The following is an 18,332-nucleotide window of genomic DNA, read 5'->3' as shown; positions in this document are numbered from 1 at the left end:
GAGTGAGGAGTGAGGCATGCCATGCGGCGTCTGCGCTGTAAATAATGTGTTGTTGAGCCCGGCTGTCACCTGACTAAAGCACACAGACGTTTCACACTGTCCCGCTCGCTCCTCACACACTTCAGTCACTCCAGGTATCAGAGCAAAACACAAAGAAAGAGAGGGGAAAGAAAATACTGTCGTAATAATAATAATAATTTATTCGATTTATATAGCACTTTCCAAGGCACCCAAAGCAATTTAAATGGGTTGTGTGCGTGTCTATGGGGGGGGTGATGTGTAGCACCCGCCTGCGTGATGTGTAACACCCACATGGGTGATGTGTAACACCCACCTGGGTGATGTGTAACACCCACCTGGGTGATGTGTAACACCCACCTGGGTGATGTGTAACACCCACCTGGGTGATGTGTAGCACCCACCTGGGTGATGTGTAACACCCACATGGGTGATGTGTAACACCCACATGGGTGATGTGTAACACCCGCCTGGGTGATGTGTAACACCCACATGGGTGATGTGTAACACCCGCCTGGGTGATGTGTAGCACCCACATGGGTGATGTGTAACACCCACATGGGTGATGTGTAACACCCGCCTGGGTGATGTGTAGCACCCACATGGGTGATGTGTAACACCCACCTGGGTGATGTGTAACACCCGCCTGGGTGATGTGTAGCACCCACATGGGTGATGTGTAACACCCGCCTGGGTGATGTGTAACACCCACCTGGGTGATGTGTAACACCCACCTGGGTGATGTGTAACACCCACCTGGGTGATGTGTAACACCCACCTGGGTGATGTGTAACACCCACATGGGTGATGTGTAACACCCGCCTGGGTGATGTGTAACACCCACATGGGTGATGTGTAGCACCCACCTGGGTGATGTGTAACACCCACCTGGGTGATGTGTAACACCCACATGGGTGATGTGTAACACCCACATGGGTGATGTGTAACACCCACCTGGGTGATGTGTAACACCCACCTGGGTGATGTGTAACACCCACCTGGGTGATGTGTAACACCCACCTGGGTGATGTGTAGCACAGGTGGGTGATGTGTAACACCCACCTGGGTGTAGGGCTGGGCGATATATCGAATATACTCGATGTATCGCGGCTTGTGCCACGTGAGATGTAGAAATGACTATATCGCGAACATTCGAGTATAATTGTCACGCATTGTTTATAACTTAAGCCGCCGGCATGACTCGCTTCACGTTTCTTCTTGTCAGCTCTCCCTCTCAAGCCTCTCAAGGGAGAGCTCAAGTCACACTCAAAAGGGAGGGGGAATCACATGGATATGTCAAACGCGTCAAACCGCGTCAGACACACCCGTCCTTAACCTATGTGCGATTCGAAATCACGCGTCCGCACCAAGCCAAGCAGGTGGCGAAACATGGCCGCCTCCACTGTGGCTGTTGACAGTTTCAAATTATAACAAAACAACCACTATTGCAATTTGCAATACATGTCCCGCAAGGTTTCTGAGATTAGGGGAAAGTCTGAGCTGGCGTTACGCTAAACCAAACGTGGGGAGGAGACAGCGGATTTGTTTGGGGTTAACGTTAGCTGTTGTGATGATGGCTAACGGGGCTAACGTTAGCTAGCTGGTTAGGCTACCTAGTTGCAGGGCAGCGCTCCACAAGCTTGTTGTGATCAAAACCCCCGCATTTAAAGCATTTCATACTCCCAGAGCTGGCGTAAACCATAGAGAACCTCATGCATTAGCCTACTCAAAATGAAACGTCCAGGGTTTGTGTCTCCAAAAGCAACTAACGCTAACGTTACATGCAAGCTAACGTAGCTAGCTGCAGAGCACTCATGATCTATAAGGAAAACGAATGCGCACATAGCCTACATAAAAGTCAACATCACATACGTGTATTTTTTTAAATCTAGACTAGAGGCATCATTTTTCAGTCAAAAGTGAAACGACACAGATATGATGGCGTATAGTGAGGCTTTCCATGCCTCACTATAGAACTGGCCCCACAAAATTCAGACAGCTTATATGTTGCCGTCATGCCAATAAGAGTCTAAATTAAATTTTTTATGTTTTATCTGCAGACTAAGCAGCTAGGCTTTCGGTTCTATAAAAGCCATTATTTTTTGTATTGACTATTGAGTGATACACTTTACTAAAACAATCATATTATATCAGAAGTGTTATTTGTGTTCACAGTGATGTCAGATTTGCTTAGGTCAGAGCTATGGAATATTAAATCATCCATCTTTGCTCACTACATCTGCCCTTTCTTTCTTCTTCTTTTTTACCCCAGGTGTGCATAAAATACAGGTTAAGAACTTATGGAAAAGTCATGGAAATCCATTGGTCAAAATGTGTATGAACCCTGAAGGGTTAAATTGAGCATTTATGAGAGATTTCAAAAATATCGAGATATATATCGTGTATCGCGATATAGCCAAAAAACATTGCGATATTCTTTAGAGGCCATATCGCCCAGCCCTACCTGGGTGATGTGTAGCACCCACCTGGGTGATGTGTAACACCCACCTGGGTGATGTGTAACACCCACCTGGGTGATGTGTAACACCCACCTGGGTGATGTGTAGCACCCACCTGGGTGATGTGTAACACCCACCTGGGTGATGTGTAGCACCCAGGTGGGTGATGTGTAGCACCCACCTGGGTGATGTGTAACACCCACCTGGGTGATGTGTAACACCCACCTGGGTGATGTGTAGCACCCACCTGGGTGATGTGTAACACCCACCTGGGTGATGTGTAGCACCCACCTGGGTGATGCACAGCAGCCAGTTTGCACCGGAACACTCAGCACCCATCAGCTATCACGGTGGAGAGTTGAGGACTGAATGTGCCAATTAAGTAACGGGGGATGATTAGGTGGCCATGATGGAAGGAATGCCTGTGTGGAAATTTAGCCAGGGCACCGGGGTTACACCCCCTAGCGCACCGGGGATACAGCCCAAACTGGGGTTAGAGCCCCCAGGGGACCCAGGTCACACCCTCCAGGGCACCGGGGTTACACCCGCCAGTGGACCCAGGTCGAACCCTCCAGGGCACCGGGGTTACACCCGCCAGGGTGCTGGGGTTACACCCTCCAGGGTACCGGGGTCGCACCCCCCCCGTGGGGGCACTGGGGTTACACCCGCAGGGCACCAGTGTTACACCCCTACTTTTGTGAAGAGTGCCAATGGGATCTTTAACTCATCCACGCCAAAGACGTGTTTGACGTGTTTTTGTTTTTATTAGTACAGCGCATAGTTCAAAGACTTCCCCAGCCTGTGACATGTTATCAGGTCCCTAGCCTCAAAGACAAGCCGACAACACGTTATCAAACACATACCGCAGCTGTTGTTTTGAAATGGAAGAGGAGGAGAAAACGGAGAAACGCTGCCTGTTGCATAGAGGAGAAACGCCATTGAAACACCCCTCGGCGCGCTGCGCTGGTCGCCTTTACATGTCTGATGTCAATACAGTTCAAAATAAAATAATTGAGAGCGAGTTCTGCCTGAGATTGTGTCTTTTACAAAAATTGCCTTTTCTCCTGTTTGTCTTCTCAGAGAGACCTTTTTGGTGAAAACAGGGTGTATATAAATGGCTATAAGTAGAGTACAGAACATGCTAAAAGCTCACTTTTTTTTCCCTGGTGAACCCAGAGACGTACATCTTCATTTTGAGGTATTGCAAATCACTTTGGTGCTAATAGATAATTTACTGTGGGTCTTGAAAGATGACCAACAATTATGAAAATCTTTGGCCTGTGCTAAATATTGGCAGTCCTAAACTGGCCATGAATGAGTTAATAGCACAGACCACAGAGGTTTAACGTCTCATCTGAAGGATGGTGCTCACTCACAGAGTCCCTGTCTCTGCCCTGGGGAATTGGGGAGATTATTCATGAGACCAGAGGGAAGAGCACCTCCTACTGGTCCTCCAACACCACTTCCGGCACCAGATGGTCTCCCATCCAAGGACTAACCACAGTCAGAGCAGCTTATAGCTTCCCCAGCAAGCCAGCAATGTTAAGCCAGGACCCAGGGTGCCAGCATGAAAGAGAGAGACTGTTTGACAGAGAGGGGAGCAGAGTGGGGGGGCATTGAATGTGACAGACTGCTCAGAGGGAGAACAGGTGATGAGGGCGAGGAGGGGAAGGTGAGGAGGGGAGGGTGAGGAGGGGAGGGTGAGGAGGGGAGGGATGGAGGAACGGGAGCATGAACATTTCAGAGAGGATGTTGCAACATGGTGCAACTCCCTGCAAAGTCCTCTACTGCTGTGATGCTCAACCTTCATATCAAGGGCCCTGATTTAGTACCACATTAGACCACAGCCCAAATCATATCTGACAAGATTTTTATTTATTTTATTATTATTTAGTTTTATTTATTGAGCGATGAGAGATAAATGATGTATGATCAAAACAATCATTCTTCTACATTTTCTAATTGTGTTTGAGCCCCTGAAACCCCGTTCAAGGGCGCCTGGTGGTCCCCAGACCCCACGTTGAGAACCACTGCCCAAATGACTCCGCTCTTTCTTCTTTCGTTAAACAAGTCTAGGCTTTTACTTTTTGGTCTTTTGTCTGTTTTTTTTTTTTTTTGAAGGTCCATTCCGTAACTTCTGACTCTTACTGACACCGGTGGTCATTAAGAGTAACTGCAGGCAGCATGTGCTCGAGCTGGGAAGGATTCTGGAGGAGTTAGCGGACGTTATTGTGACTTGTCTGTTCGTGTTTTGGCGTTGGCTGTGGGGAAGTGGATACTAGGCATGATAACTACCTGCTTCCCCTATACAGTCTATGCCTGGGGCTGATGTTAGCCGGATGCGACCAAACGAATATTTACTGATCTGTTACTCAAACAATGTTCCATAAGCATAACGGTAGTTACGTTACATTGACTGTTACATTATCCACACAAGACACACAAGGTTAAACAAACAAAAGACGGTAACATTATTAGAGGAGCTTCTGGATGGCTAAATCGATTATCGATATTAGTTAGCCGCATTAGCAAGCAAGCTAACATTATCTAATAGCCAGCCTCACAGTAGCTAACGCTAATGTGCTGGTGTTAGCTGGACGCGTCCAAACGGAACGGGGACTTGATCTGTTACTGCAGTCAAACATGCAGTCAATGAGTCAAACAATGTTCCATAGAGACACTGTGACATCATTCAGAAACCACAAAAAAAAAAAAAAAACTCCCGTCCAATCCTGGCGTTCTCCTATGTCGCGTGCATGGTCGGGTATTGCACAATAAGATCGTATATACTGAAGATGAACACTCCAACTTACTTCTTTGCTACTTTCTTCTCGCCAATTCTCAATGGCTTCCTTGTTGTCGGGTCGTGAAAAGAAAGCAAAAAGAAAAAGTGTCTGTCACGAGAGGAGTTATGGAAAAGCAGAATGTGAAATCCATCCCGGGTATCATGGAGGTTGACCCCGGCCGTATATTTGTCATTATGGAAACCACAGCAGGGTTTTCAGCGTGTTCGGAAGAGTTCAGCCTCGACTGACAAGAGACATTGATGGCTTTAGGAGGGAGGAGGAGAAGGGGGGAGTTAACATGGAGCAGGCCAGGCTCATATAAAGCAGCAGGTCTGTGTGTCTCTGGGTCAGCTTGCTATGATTTAAACCTCTAACTCCGGACATTCCTCAAAGACACGCTGAACTGCTCCCACTCTAGTGCACACGTGACGTGACAGCAACACTACACCGCTTCTGTCCGCTTAAGATACTACAGTAACTCTCCTTTGGCTTCATGCAAATAAGATTCCTCTGTTGTTCTAGTCCAGGGGTCCGGGGACCCCCTAGGGGTCCTTGCGGTGGTTCCAGGGGGTCTCCAGCAAAAAGGAGAATAATTTATTCTCACTATAATTCCATCCATAAGTAATGACAGAAGGTAGGACTATTTTGGTCATGGGTTTCATACACTTTCTGTAATAAAACATCTAAAAGCAAAACTCTTACTCTATCAGGGACAGAACCTTATCAAATGGGGGGCTAATTTGTGTCAGCTTGGGGGTTCTTGTTGTGAAAAAGTTCCAGAGCCACTGTTCTAGTCTGGTAAGAGAAAGGAAATAGGTCGCCGGGCCCTACTTTGAGAACCACACACGCACGCACACACACACACCTTGCCCTTACACACCATAAACACACCATTTCCATACTCTCTACACACAAACATCCATCTTGTCCACACACACACACACACACACACGCACGCACACACACACACACACACACACGCACGCATGCACGCACGCACGCACGCACACACACACACACACACACGCACACACACACACACACACACACACACACACAAGTTCCACCTGACTTGTCACCATCAAACACTCTATATCCATCCTTCTTTCCTCCTATGATCAGTACCAGACCTCTCCAGTGTGTGTGTGTGTGTGTGTGTGTGTGTGTGTGTGTGTGTGTGCGTGCGTGCACACACGCGGCGATGCCATTATTCAGTGCTATGGCCCCTGCCCCCTGAGTCTTCAATCAAAAAGCTTATTAGATTGTATATAATCCCTTTTCCTATGTCACATATTTCCAGTATGGCCCAGTTTAGGATGAGCTAATGCTCGAGACGGGGGGAGGATGCCTAGTTCCCCAAGGGGAACGTGATGGTGAGCATTACATAGCTCAGCCATCGCCAACCTGTGGGCCGCGAAGGCATTGCAAGTGGGCTGCCAAATCATTTGAAAAACATTCCGATCGTCATGGGGGGCGGGATGGGGGATACATTCATAATTTGTTTTACAGAACATTGTTCTGTAAAAACTGATTTGAGAGTATTTTTTATACATGTCAAGAGAGGATAAAGATTCCATGTTTAGTACATCTTGAAGCTCATTCCGGGCATGTGGCGCATGAAAGGAAGAGGAAGATTGACCTAGCTCTGTTCTTATTATGCATGAGAATACATTTCTCCATTGTTGAATGACACCGGTAATTTGTAATCAATTATTCATTAATTGGGGTATCGCAGAGAGCCCCTCACTTTTAGTTTCTGGTTTCTGTGTGGTGGTGCCGATGGACAGCTCCCTTTACCGTTAAAATAAAGTTTCAAAAACACACTGCTCAGTGCTCCATCAGGAAGATGCATCACTCTGCTCACAAAATGAATATTTATTTTTCGACAAAGTTAATATAATTCCATTGTCATTTTGCCCACAAAGTCCTGCATCAGAATGTAAGTCAATACATGCTTCCTACAACCTTAAAACCATATATCAATATAATAAACCATCCCAACATACATCGGGCCTAAATATTTGAAAAATATATATATATATATTTATTTTTTTCATCCCTAAAAACACTCAATATACCAAATGTGGGTCAATGCCCAGGTCTTAGTCTACACTACTGCACTACTCACAAGCAAGAGATCCCCACTTAGACCCCCCCAACACACACACACACACACACACACCTCCCGCTGTGACACACTGAATGCCATTGTTCCCAGCGAGCGATAAAGCAGCAGGCTAGCTACGCACCATTAGCGCCAGGCTAATGTGCAACATACTGTGTGTATTAGCACAGCTATGCTAAGCTCTTTGAGAGTCAACTCTTTGATCTGATGAATATTAAAGAAATTAAACCTGAAGAGGATTGGACTGTGTGACGGTAATGGCTGTGTTTCAGCCGGCTGTTTGAATCCCTGGACTAAAGAAGAAAGAAATCATTGCTCTCTCAAGTCCTCGTGATGCCTTCAGGGTGCAGACTCGTGATGCCTTCAGGGTGCAGACTTGTGATGCCTTCAGGGTGCAGACTCGTGATGCCTTCAGGGTGCAGACTCGTGTGCATACAGATTCAAAAGAAGGAAGTCTATGCCAGCAAATGGATTACAAATGTTGTGAACTCCCATTCCTATGTTAACACGTTCACTGCCAATGACGAGATATCTCGTCTTACAGAATCCAACCGTTGACTGCCAAAGACGAGATATCTCGTCTTAAAAAAAAAAATTTTTTTTTTGACGGTCGGGCGTGGATCAACGCTCCCCCCCGTCTCCTATAAAAATATTGGAGTCAGCGAACGTGTACAACCCATTCCACGGACCCACTAAGTGGCGACAGTGCTCTCCACACTAGGAAAAGCAGAGCCAAAACTGTAGGGTAACGCGCGAGGAAACCATTCTCTACTGTAAAATGGATTGGCGAAAACGCTTTCACTTTCGCGCATTATCGCGCTGGGAGCTGGCGGTGGGGGATTCCAAAAATAGACTGGGTGGAAAACACAGTTTGAAACACGCAGCATAAAGCCTAGAATCGCACAAAGCTTCATCAAAGCTCTCAAACCCAAGAAACAAGTGAGCCCTATCCACACTCACTGCCAGGGAGGGAGGCTGCTCAAACTCGCAGCAGCAGCAGCAGCAGCAGAACATTCGCTTGTGACAAACGCAGGCTGAAAGCCACCAGACACGCCCACGGAGGGAGGAGTTTGAAGGAGAGGGCGTTCAGAACTATATTGTTTAGATGTCTGATCTCTCACTGATGCCAAAAATAAATGGTTAAAGTGACTGTTCTGCCTGTTTGATTGAATTTCACAAAACTGCGATTATCTCAGCTTTCACTCTCAGACGCTGAAACCATGCTGTACTCAACGGCTAATATCTACATAACTACTAACTCTACAAACTAACTCTTTTAGACAGAGAAAGCACACATTATATTAGTACTTTTGTGAACTTTGTGTTCACAAACTCCAAGCAGAAAATAATCCTCGGCTCTTGTAAAATGAGCCAGAATCCTCAAAAAAACCCTCTGGCAGAACCTACCTACAGTAAAAAAAAAAAGGCTGGCAGTGAATGTGTTAAATCCCTGCCTGACACTGGGTGGTGGAAAGTGACGAAGAAACACTCTCCCTTCCTCAATAGCTACTGGCCAGCTTCCCTTGAGCAAGGCACATAACCCCCAACTGAGCCAACGGAGTGTCTGTATAACCAGCAGTAGAAGCCTTGCAGGTGTGACTATGTGCAGTGTAACTATATTAGAGCCGCAATGATCGATTGGTCAATCGACAGAATATTAATGGCCAACTATTTTTATAATCGATTACCGGTAATTGTTTAGACTGCTTTTTAAGAACAACAAAAAACATTATCCCATTCCAGCTTCTTAAATGTGAATATTTTCTTTAGGTTTCTTTAGTCTTCTATGATGGTAAAGTGATTATCTTTGGGTTGTGGACAGTTGGTCAGGACAAAAGAAGACATTTGATGATTTCGTGATATTTTACAGACCAATCGATGAATCGATAATGAAAAAATAATCGCCTAAACTTTATGCACGTGAAGTAGGGCGGTGCTCGAAACATGGTGTGCATCAGTGATCAGTCAACTTTCCCATGAAAAATCAATTTGACAGATTAGATAAGATAGATTTTACAGTACGGCTTATGGCTAGGAAAAAACACTAGCCAAGTTGTAAACAGTGCAGTACACCCTCCCAACCACTGCGCTCCCAACCGATACATCCGGCGCTGTGGAGCAATTGAAACCCGAAATGACACAGCCGAAGAAAGGCTGTTTTTGAGCTTAAACTTTGGCTCTGGCATGTATTTGGGAATACTCCAAACTTTGGATAACAACATTGTGCCGGAGGTGGGTACAGGTTTATTATTATGATTGATAACGTGTATGTTGCTTGACTGAGGGGGAGCTACGCCGAGAGACTCAGAATGAAGAATGAAGGCTGAGTCTGGCGTGGAGGTTAGGAAAACACTTGATAATACTGGGCTGTATGGAAGCCTTCCCCCTCCTGCTAATGCAGTGGAGATAGCCAGCCGGCACAGTGTGCGGTTTTACAGGGCACCTCTGAGATACCCCGGGGTGTCAGAGTTTGTACGTGAGCAACGCTCCTTTTCCTTATAATTACTTCCCCCGGGTGCTGCTATATACAATTATCCAACTGGCCTGGATAAACCAGTCTAAAAAATTCAAGTTGTATCTAATGATTGCGAAGTGCAGTGCCTTTGCAGAGGAGTCAGGTACTCTAGATCACTATGCTGCTTCTTATTTCACCTCAAACCGTTTGCTGAGGAGTCGGGTACTGTAGATCAGGGGTTCTCAAATGGGGGCCCGGGGACCCCCAGGGGTCCTTTGAGGGACGGGTTCCAGGGGGTCCCCAGCCAAAGGGGGGTAATTTATTTTCGCTATAATTCCATTCATAAGTAACACAATGACTATTTTGGTCATGGGTTTTATACACTTTCTGTAATAAAACATCCTTTTTTTTAAAGAGATATTCACACATCCAATTCCCTCTGGTGCGTTGGAAAGTATCAGTTGAGTCTTGAGTAATAAAACATCTAAAAGCATCAATTGTATTATCATATGGAGGAGCGTGGGACAAAACCCTATCAGATGGGGGTCCGTGGTCTAATCTTTGTCATGTGAAAAACTTTCTGTAGATGACTGTGCTGCTTGTTATTCCAGCTCAAACAGGTCGCTCATGTTTGGATGAAAAGCACATTGTGCTACTGTAATGTGCTCCTACAAGCTGACTGATCACACACCACCACTGCTGCTGCTGCTAAAACAGCCTAATGGCAAAACGTGTTTAGAAGACAAAAGATAAGCGTCTCTGTTCTGTGTGCTGTGATGAGGAGTTTAGTTCCCGGGAGGAAACAGCTTCATCTTTTAACTTGCCTCTTAAAACACTTGGAGGAACATGGCAACATTTTGGGAGATTCGTCTATTTGTCAAACTAGGCGCGCGCTCGATGCCTAGGCTCGGCCGCCCTGCAGCTCGCCGAGCTGGCCCTGCAGCATGCATCATCACTGATGACATCATCACTGAACTATAGCCTCAGGCTTAGGGCAATCAGCCTCAGGGCAATTAGGGCAATTAATTTGCCCTAATTAATTTAAAAATCCAGCTCCGTCAGCTCACAGACACGGGTGCCCTTTACAGCCCCTGAAAGTTTCACGTAAAACGGCATAGCTGTGGCCGGACAAAATTCTTGAAACAGACAAACTGACAGACAGACAGACAGACAGACAGACAGACAGACAGACAGACAGACAGACAAACTGACAGACAGACAGACAGACAGACAGACAGACAGACAGACAGACAGAGTCCACATTGCCAAATTCATATATAGATATATACTGAGTCATATTCCCGATAGTAAGATAGATGCACTTCTCAGTAGCAGGCTACATTATCCTGCAGCACCTGGCTACATTATCCTGCAGCACCTGGCTACAGTGCAGATTTCAGCTAAAACCAGGGTGTAAATGACGTCTTTTCAAGTCAACTTGGCATCTCAGGGTTTGTGAAGACTTGGATTACGAGAGGTGAGCATTCTTTTTGATGTTTTGACTCATGTTAACGGGGGTAGGCTAGCCAATGACAAATGACTAATAATAACTAAAGCAGTGATCCTCACTATTTCTTCGATGAGAGCCGCACTGGCATGACAAAGTCAATAGGAGAGCCACTTTTACCGCAAAACACCAAAAGCCACCCCAACCAAGCACATCTGCCTACCATTTTTTTGTTTTATTGTTTTCCAAACACACACACACACACACACACACACTCGAAACGTACCCCGACCGCAACGGTGGGGGCCGTCGCTGGCGACGCTGAAGTTTTAGCTAACCTGTTCACATCTATGTTCGCAATGGCATCCCAAGTATCATCATACTATTATGGGATGCGATGCGAACAGTTGTATTATGGGATGTGCGTTTCCCAGGCAACAACACACGTTGACACGTTTTGGAACAGCGCTGCATGCTGGCACAATACTCTAAAAGCAAAATGCTTATTGTTTTGAATGATTTGGCACCGTCTATTAGTCAACACCATTATTTTTGTATTGTAATAATATGCCATAAAGGTTTATTGAAATTTTGGGGAGAGCAGGGGGGGGGGGGGGGGGGATCTTTTTAACACATTCACTGCCAGCCATTTTTTTTTTTACTGTAGGTAGCTTCTGCCAGAGGGTTTTTTTGAGGATTCTGGCTCATCTTTCAAGACCCGAGGATTCTTTTCTGCTAAGATTTTGTGAACACAAAATATCTCAAAAGAACTACCGTAATAGAATGTGTGCTTTCTCTGTCTAAAAGAGTTAGTTTGTAGAGTTAGTAGTTATGTAGGCATTAGCACTTGAATACAGCATGGTTTCAGCGTCTGAAAATTTAAGCTGAGATAAATAGCTTTTTGTGAAATTCGATAGAACAGTCACTTTAACCATTCATTTTTGGCATCAGTAAGACGTCAGACATCTAAACAATAGTTTTGAACAGTAATTTCCTCCATAACAGCAGGAAACCCCCCTCTACTTCAAACTCCTCCCTCCGTGTGTGTTCTTCTTGGCTTCAGCGGGCGTGTCACAAGCTCGTTTCTGCTGGCGGCCGCTGGGCGAGGATGGGCTCGCTCGTTTCTTGGGGTTTCGGTTGAGAAACCCCAAGAAACGGGGTTTCTTTTGCGATTCTGGTCTTATTTATGCTGCGTGTTTCAAAGTGTGTTGCACCCATAATCTATTATGCAAATTTGCAATCCCCCACCGCCAGCAATCAGCGCGAAAGCGAAAGCGTTTTCGCCAATCCATTTTACAGTATGAGAATGGTTTCATCGCGCGTTCCCCTGCAGTTTTGGCTCGGCTTTTTCTAGAATGGAGAGCACTGTCGCCATTAGTGGGTCGGTGGAATGGGTTGTACACGTTCGGTGGCTTCAATATTTATATAAGAGATGTAAAAGGGTTAGATCAACGTCCCACCGTCAATTTTTTTTTTTTTTTTTTTTTTTTGACCTATTAACACATTCACTGCCAGCCTTTTTTTTTTTACTGTAGGTAGGTTCTGCCAGAGGGTTTTTATGAGGATTCTGGCTCATTTTACAAGAGCCGAGGATTATTTTCTGCTTGGAGTTTGTGAACACAAAGTTCACAAAAGTACTAATAGAATGTGTGCTTTCTCTGTCTAAAAGAGTTAGTTTGTAGAGTTAGTAGTTATGTAGATATTAGCCGTTGAGTACAGCATGGTTTCAGCGTCTGAGAGTGAAAGCTGAGATAATCGCAGTTTTGTGAAATTCAATCAAACAGGCAGAACAGTCACTTTAACCATTTATTTTTGGCATCAGTGAGAGATCAGACATCTAAACAATATAGTTCTGAACGCCCTCTCCTTCAAACTCCTCCCTCCGTGTCTGCTGGCTTTCAGCCTGCGTTTGTCACAAGCGAGTGTTCTGCTGCTGCTGCTGCGAGTTTGAGCAGCCTCCTTCCCTGGCAGCGAGTGTGGATAGGGCTCACTTGTTTCTTGGGTTTGAGAGCTTTGATGAAGCTTTGTGCGATTCTAGGCTTTATGCTGCGTGTTTCAAACTGTGTTTTTCACCCAGTCTATTTTTGGAATCCCCCACCGCCAGCTCCCAGCGCGATAATGCGCGAAAGTGAAAGCGTTTTCGCCAATCCATTTTACAGTAGAGAATGGTTTCCTCGCGCGTTACCCTACAGTTTTGGCTCTGCTTTTCCTAGTGTGGAGAGCACTGTCGCCACTTAGTGGGTCCGTGGAATGGGTTGGACACGTTCGCTGACTCCAATATTTTTATAGGAGACGTGGGGAGCGTTGATCCACGTCCCACCGTCAAAAAAAAAAATCGAAAGCAGTGAACGTGTTAACACGTCATTGGCAGTCAACCGTTGGATTTTTTTTGACGTAGCAACACGTCATTGGCAGTGAACGTGTTAAAAAATCTAAAAAAAAATTAATTATTTTTTTTTGCAATTTCTTTGAGCCGCCAACTAAAGCTTCGAGAGCCGCCATCGTCTTGCGACCCGCGCAATGAGGAACTAGGAACTAAAGAATGACTCATTGGGCTGAGCTAACGAGCGGGAGGAACAGGTCGCTATTTTTCTACTAGACGCACATCCTACTATGGGGAAGATGGCAAATAAGCGAATGTCACAAAAATGTTGGTGTGTTCCTTTAATCACACATTCAATATGTACAGTACACCTTGTGTTTGAGGCTATTTGTTCTTGTTGTGTTTGAGGCTATTTGTTCTTGTTGTGTTTGAGGCTATTTGTTCTTGTGTTTGCCTTGTTTTCTGTATGAAGCATCGTGAGAAGCAGCAGATAAGCCCAGTCAGACTGGAGTGGAAGAAAAACCCTTAAACTGAGATGTTAACATGCTAATTTACCATTTAGTAGTAAAGATCATCAGAGCAAAGTATCCATCACAAAGCCTGAAGCCTATATATACAGTATACAGAGCTATCGGTCTCACTCACTCACACACACACACACACACACTCACACTCACACTCACACTCACACACACACACACACACACACACACACACAGTTATACCCTATCAAGGTAATGCATGTCGTGCCAAAGGGATGAAAAGGTTACAGTTCCTGTCTCCTAAAGTGGGCGTGGTCACCTCCCCTCATCCCCTGAGCTCATCTGAAGGGTTGTGAGCGACCTGGCAACACGGAATAAATACTGTACCAGACATATCAACACAAAACTGCATTGCTAGCTCGATATTGAGCCGCAGGACCTTTATGGGAAGTTGTGGCTCTTTTAAGTCCCACTTAAAATGAATAAATAAATAGAAATCTAATAAAATAAATGGAGGAAAGGAACCTTTTTGGATTGTGGCTCTTGCAAAGCTTTTTTGACAGTGTGGCTCCTGAGGAGGGCAACGTTGTGTACCCGGCGTAGTTTTAGCGATTAGCTGTACCAGCTAGTACAGCTACGAAATCCACTTGTAGTTTTAGCTAATCGCTAGCTGCTGACGTTAGCTACCAATAAGATACCGGTATGTTGCTAAATCTCGCGAGAGTGTATTGCTCAGAGACAGATCTTGAACAAAGTAAAATTTTCTCCTGATCTGTGAAAATGTACAATTGTATGAAAATGTCATTTCAGTGTCAGAATGTTCAGAAGATATGTGGCTTGTGGAACATGGGCCCAATATTTACTTTGATGACCCTGAAAGAATCAGTTATCATCTGAGATCACGTCCCCTTCTCCCATCGACTCCAATAGACCCACTAGTGTCCTAAAGGAGCGTGGCACACACAGATACAGGAATTGACTGGCAGTTGAACCATCTCGCTCTCTTAAACAGTCTCTGGATACACCCACCCACACGTGTGACTCTTCAAAATAAGAGACAAACACAAGCATGCAATCATGGCGTTTTCCATCACTTGGAAGCTGCTGACCTGTGCCTCTCTTCCAAACTGCCCTGTGTGTGTGTGTGTGTGTGTGTGTGTGTGCGCGCACTACAGTTTGCAGTGCACACTAATCATTCTTAGCTGCGTGTTGTGGAGTGTAAACCCGGGCGTGGTCCCTGGGGGCTTCCCCCTGTGTCTGTGGCCTGTGAGCAACATTACTCACAAACAAGAGGGATTCAGAGACAATTAGAGGCTGGTGAGAACATCCCACACGGCTCGTCTGGTGAGAACATCCCACACGGCTCGTCTATGAGAAGCTGCAGTATGGCTCAGTCAGACATGACACGCTGCTTCTGTGGGCGTGAAGCTGCACTGCATTTGTTTACTGGATCCTCCATGATGAAGGTTTAGGTCTGAAAGCACCTCAGCTTCTGGGGAATAAAAGAGAAGCTTTGTGCCTCTTTAGAAGCCTAATTGATCACACATCAAACTGCTCTTATTGTTCATTAATCACATCAGCCTCTGAGGGAATTCCAAACACTTTCCCTTCCAGAGACACAAACTCTGTTTAATGTGTAGTAGGCTTCTAAACACTTTCACTTCCAGAGACACAAACTCTGTCTAATGTGTAGTAGGCTTCTAAACACTTTCACTTCCAGAGACACAAACTCTGTCTAATGTGTAGTAGGCTTCTAAACACTTTCACTTCCAGAGACACAAACTCTGTCTAATGTGTAGTAGGCTTCTAAACACTTTCACTTCCAGAGACACAAACTCTGTCTAATGTGTAGTAGGCTTCTAAACACTTTCACTTCCAGAGACACAAACTCTGTTTAATGTGTAGTAGGCTTCTAAACACTTTCACTTCCAGAGACAAACTCTGTCTAATGTGTAGTAGGCTTCTAAACACTTTCACTTCCAGAGACACAAACTCTGTCTAATGTGTAGTAGGCTTCTAAACACTTTCCCTTCCAGAGACACAAACTCTGTCTAATGTGTAGTAGGCTTCTAAACACTTTCACTTCCAGAGACACAAACTCTGTCTAATGTGTAGTAGGCTTCTAAACACTTTCACTTCCAGAGACACAAACTCTGTCTAATGTGTAGTAGGCTTCTAAACACTTTCACTTCCAGAGACACAAACTCTGTGTAATGTGTAGTAGGCTTCTAAACACTTTCACTTCCAGAGACACAAACTCTGTCTAATGTGTAGTAGGCTTCTAAACACTTTCACTTCCAGAGACACAAACTCTGTCTAATGTGTAGTAGGCTTCTAAACACTTTCACTTCCAGAGACACAAACTCTGTCTAATGTGTAGTAGGCTTCTAAACACTTTCACTTCCAGACACAAACTCTGTCTAATGTGTAGTAGGCTTCTAAACACTTTCACTTCCAGAGACACAAACTCTGTCTAATGTGTAGTAGGCTTCTAAACACTTTCACTTCCAGACACAAACTCTGTCTAATGTGTAGTAGGCTTCTAAACACTTTCACTTCCAGAGACACAAACTCTGTCTAATGTGTAGTAGGCTTCTAAACACTTTCACTTCCAGACACAAACTCTGTCTAATGTGTAGTAGGCTTCTAAACACTTTCACTTCCAGAGACACAAACTCTGTCTAATGTGTAGTAGGCTTCTAAACACTTTCACTTCCAGAGACACAAACTCTGTCTAATGTGTAGTAGGCTTCTAAACACTTTCACTTCCAGAGACACAAACTCTGTCTAATGTGTAGTAGGCTTCTAAACACTTTCACTTCCAGAGACACAAACTCTGTCTAATGTGTAGTAGGCTTCTAAACACTTTCACTTCCAGAGACACAAACTCTGTCTAATGTGTAGTAGGCTTCTAAACACTTTCACTTCCAGAGACACAAACTCTGTTTAATGTGTAGTAGGCTTCTAAACACTTTCACTTCCAGAGACAAACTCTGTCTAATGTGTAGTAGGCTTCTAAACACTTTCACTTCCAGAGACACAAACTCTGTCTAATGTGTAGTAGGCTTCTAAACACTTTCCCTTCCAGAGACACAAACTCTGTCTAATGTGTAGTAGGCTTCTAAACACTTTCACTTCCAGAGACACAAACTCTGTTTAATGTGTAGTAGGCTTCTAAACACTTTCACTTCCAGAGACACAAACTCTGTCTAATGTGTAGTAGGCTTCTAAACACTTTCACTTCCAGAGACACAAACTCTGTCTAATGTGTAGTAGGCTTCTAAACACTTTCACTTCCAGAGACACAAACTCTGTGTAATGTGTAGTAGGCTTCTAAACACTTTCACTTCCAGAGACACAAACTCTGTCTAATGTGTAGTAGGCTTCTAAACACTTTCACTTCCAGAGACACAAGCTCTGTCTAATGTGTAGTAGGCTTCTAAACACTTTCACTTCCAGAGACACAAACTCTGTCTAATGTGTAGTAGGCTTCTAAACACTTTCACTTCCAGAGACACAAACTCTGTCTAATGTGTAGTAGGCTTCTAAACACTTTCACTTCCAGAGACACAAACTCTGTCTAATGTGTAGTAGGCTTCTAAACACTTTCACTTCCAGACACAAACTCTGTCTAATGTGTAGTAGGCTTCTAAACACTTTCACTTCCAGAGACACAAACTCTGTCTAATGTGTAGTAGGCTTCTAAACACTTTCACTTCCAGACACAAACTCTGTCTAATGTGTAGTAGGCTTCTAAACACTTTCACTTCCAGACACAAACTCTGTCTAATGTGTAGTAGGCTTCTAAACACTTTCACTTCCAGACACACAAACTCTGTCTAATGTGTAGTAGGCTTCTAAACACTTTCACTTCCAGACACACAAACTCTGTCTAATGTGTAGTAGGCTTCTAAACACTTTCACTTCCAGAGACACAAACTCTGTCTAATGTGTAGTAGGCTTCTAAACACTTTCACTTCCAGACACAAACTCTGTCTAATGTGTAGTAGGCTTCTAAACACTTTCACTTCCAGACACACAAACTCTGTCTAATGTGTAGTAGGCTTCTAAACACTTTCACTTCCAGACACACAAACTCTGTCTGTGTAGTAGGCTTCTAAACACTTTCACTTCCAGAGACACAAACTCTGTCTAATGTGTAGTAGGCTTCTAAACACTTTCACTTCCAGACACAAACTCTGTTTAATGTGTAGTAGGCTTCTAAACACTTTCACTT

The 18,332-nt window shown here is 44.7% G+C and overlaps 1 protein-coding gene across 1 annotated transcript in view; it reads right to left on the bottom strand.

Moving 5' to 3' along the window:
• LOC310791891 (partitioning defective 3 homolog) overlaps window positions 1-18,332 on the bottom strand; it is a gene marked incomplete at its 3' end in the record, with an annotated part of 552,527 nt that overhangs the window by 83,425 nt on the left and 450,770 nt on the right.

This window comes from Poromitra crassiceps, assembly GCF_964638095.1.
Source record: "Poromitra crassiceps genome assembly, chromosome: 17".
Lineage (NCBI taxonomy): Eukaryota > Metazoa > Chordata > Actinopteri > Beryciformes > Melamphaidae > Poromitra > Poromitra crassiceps.
This window is presented reverse-complemented; position numbering and strand designations above follow the sequence as displayed.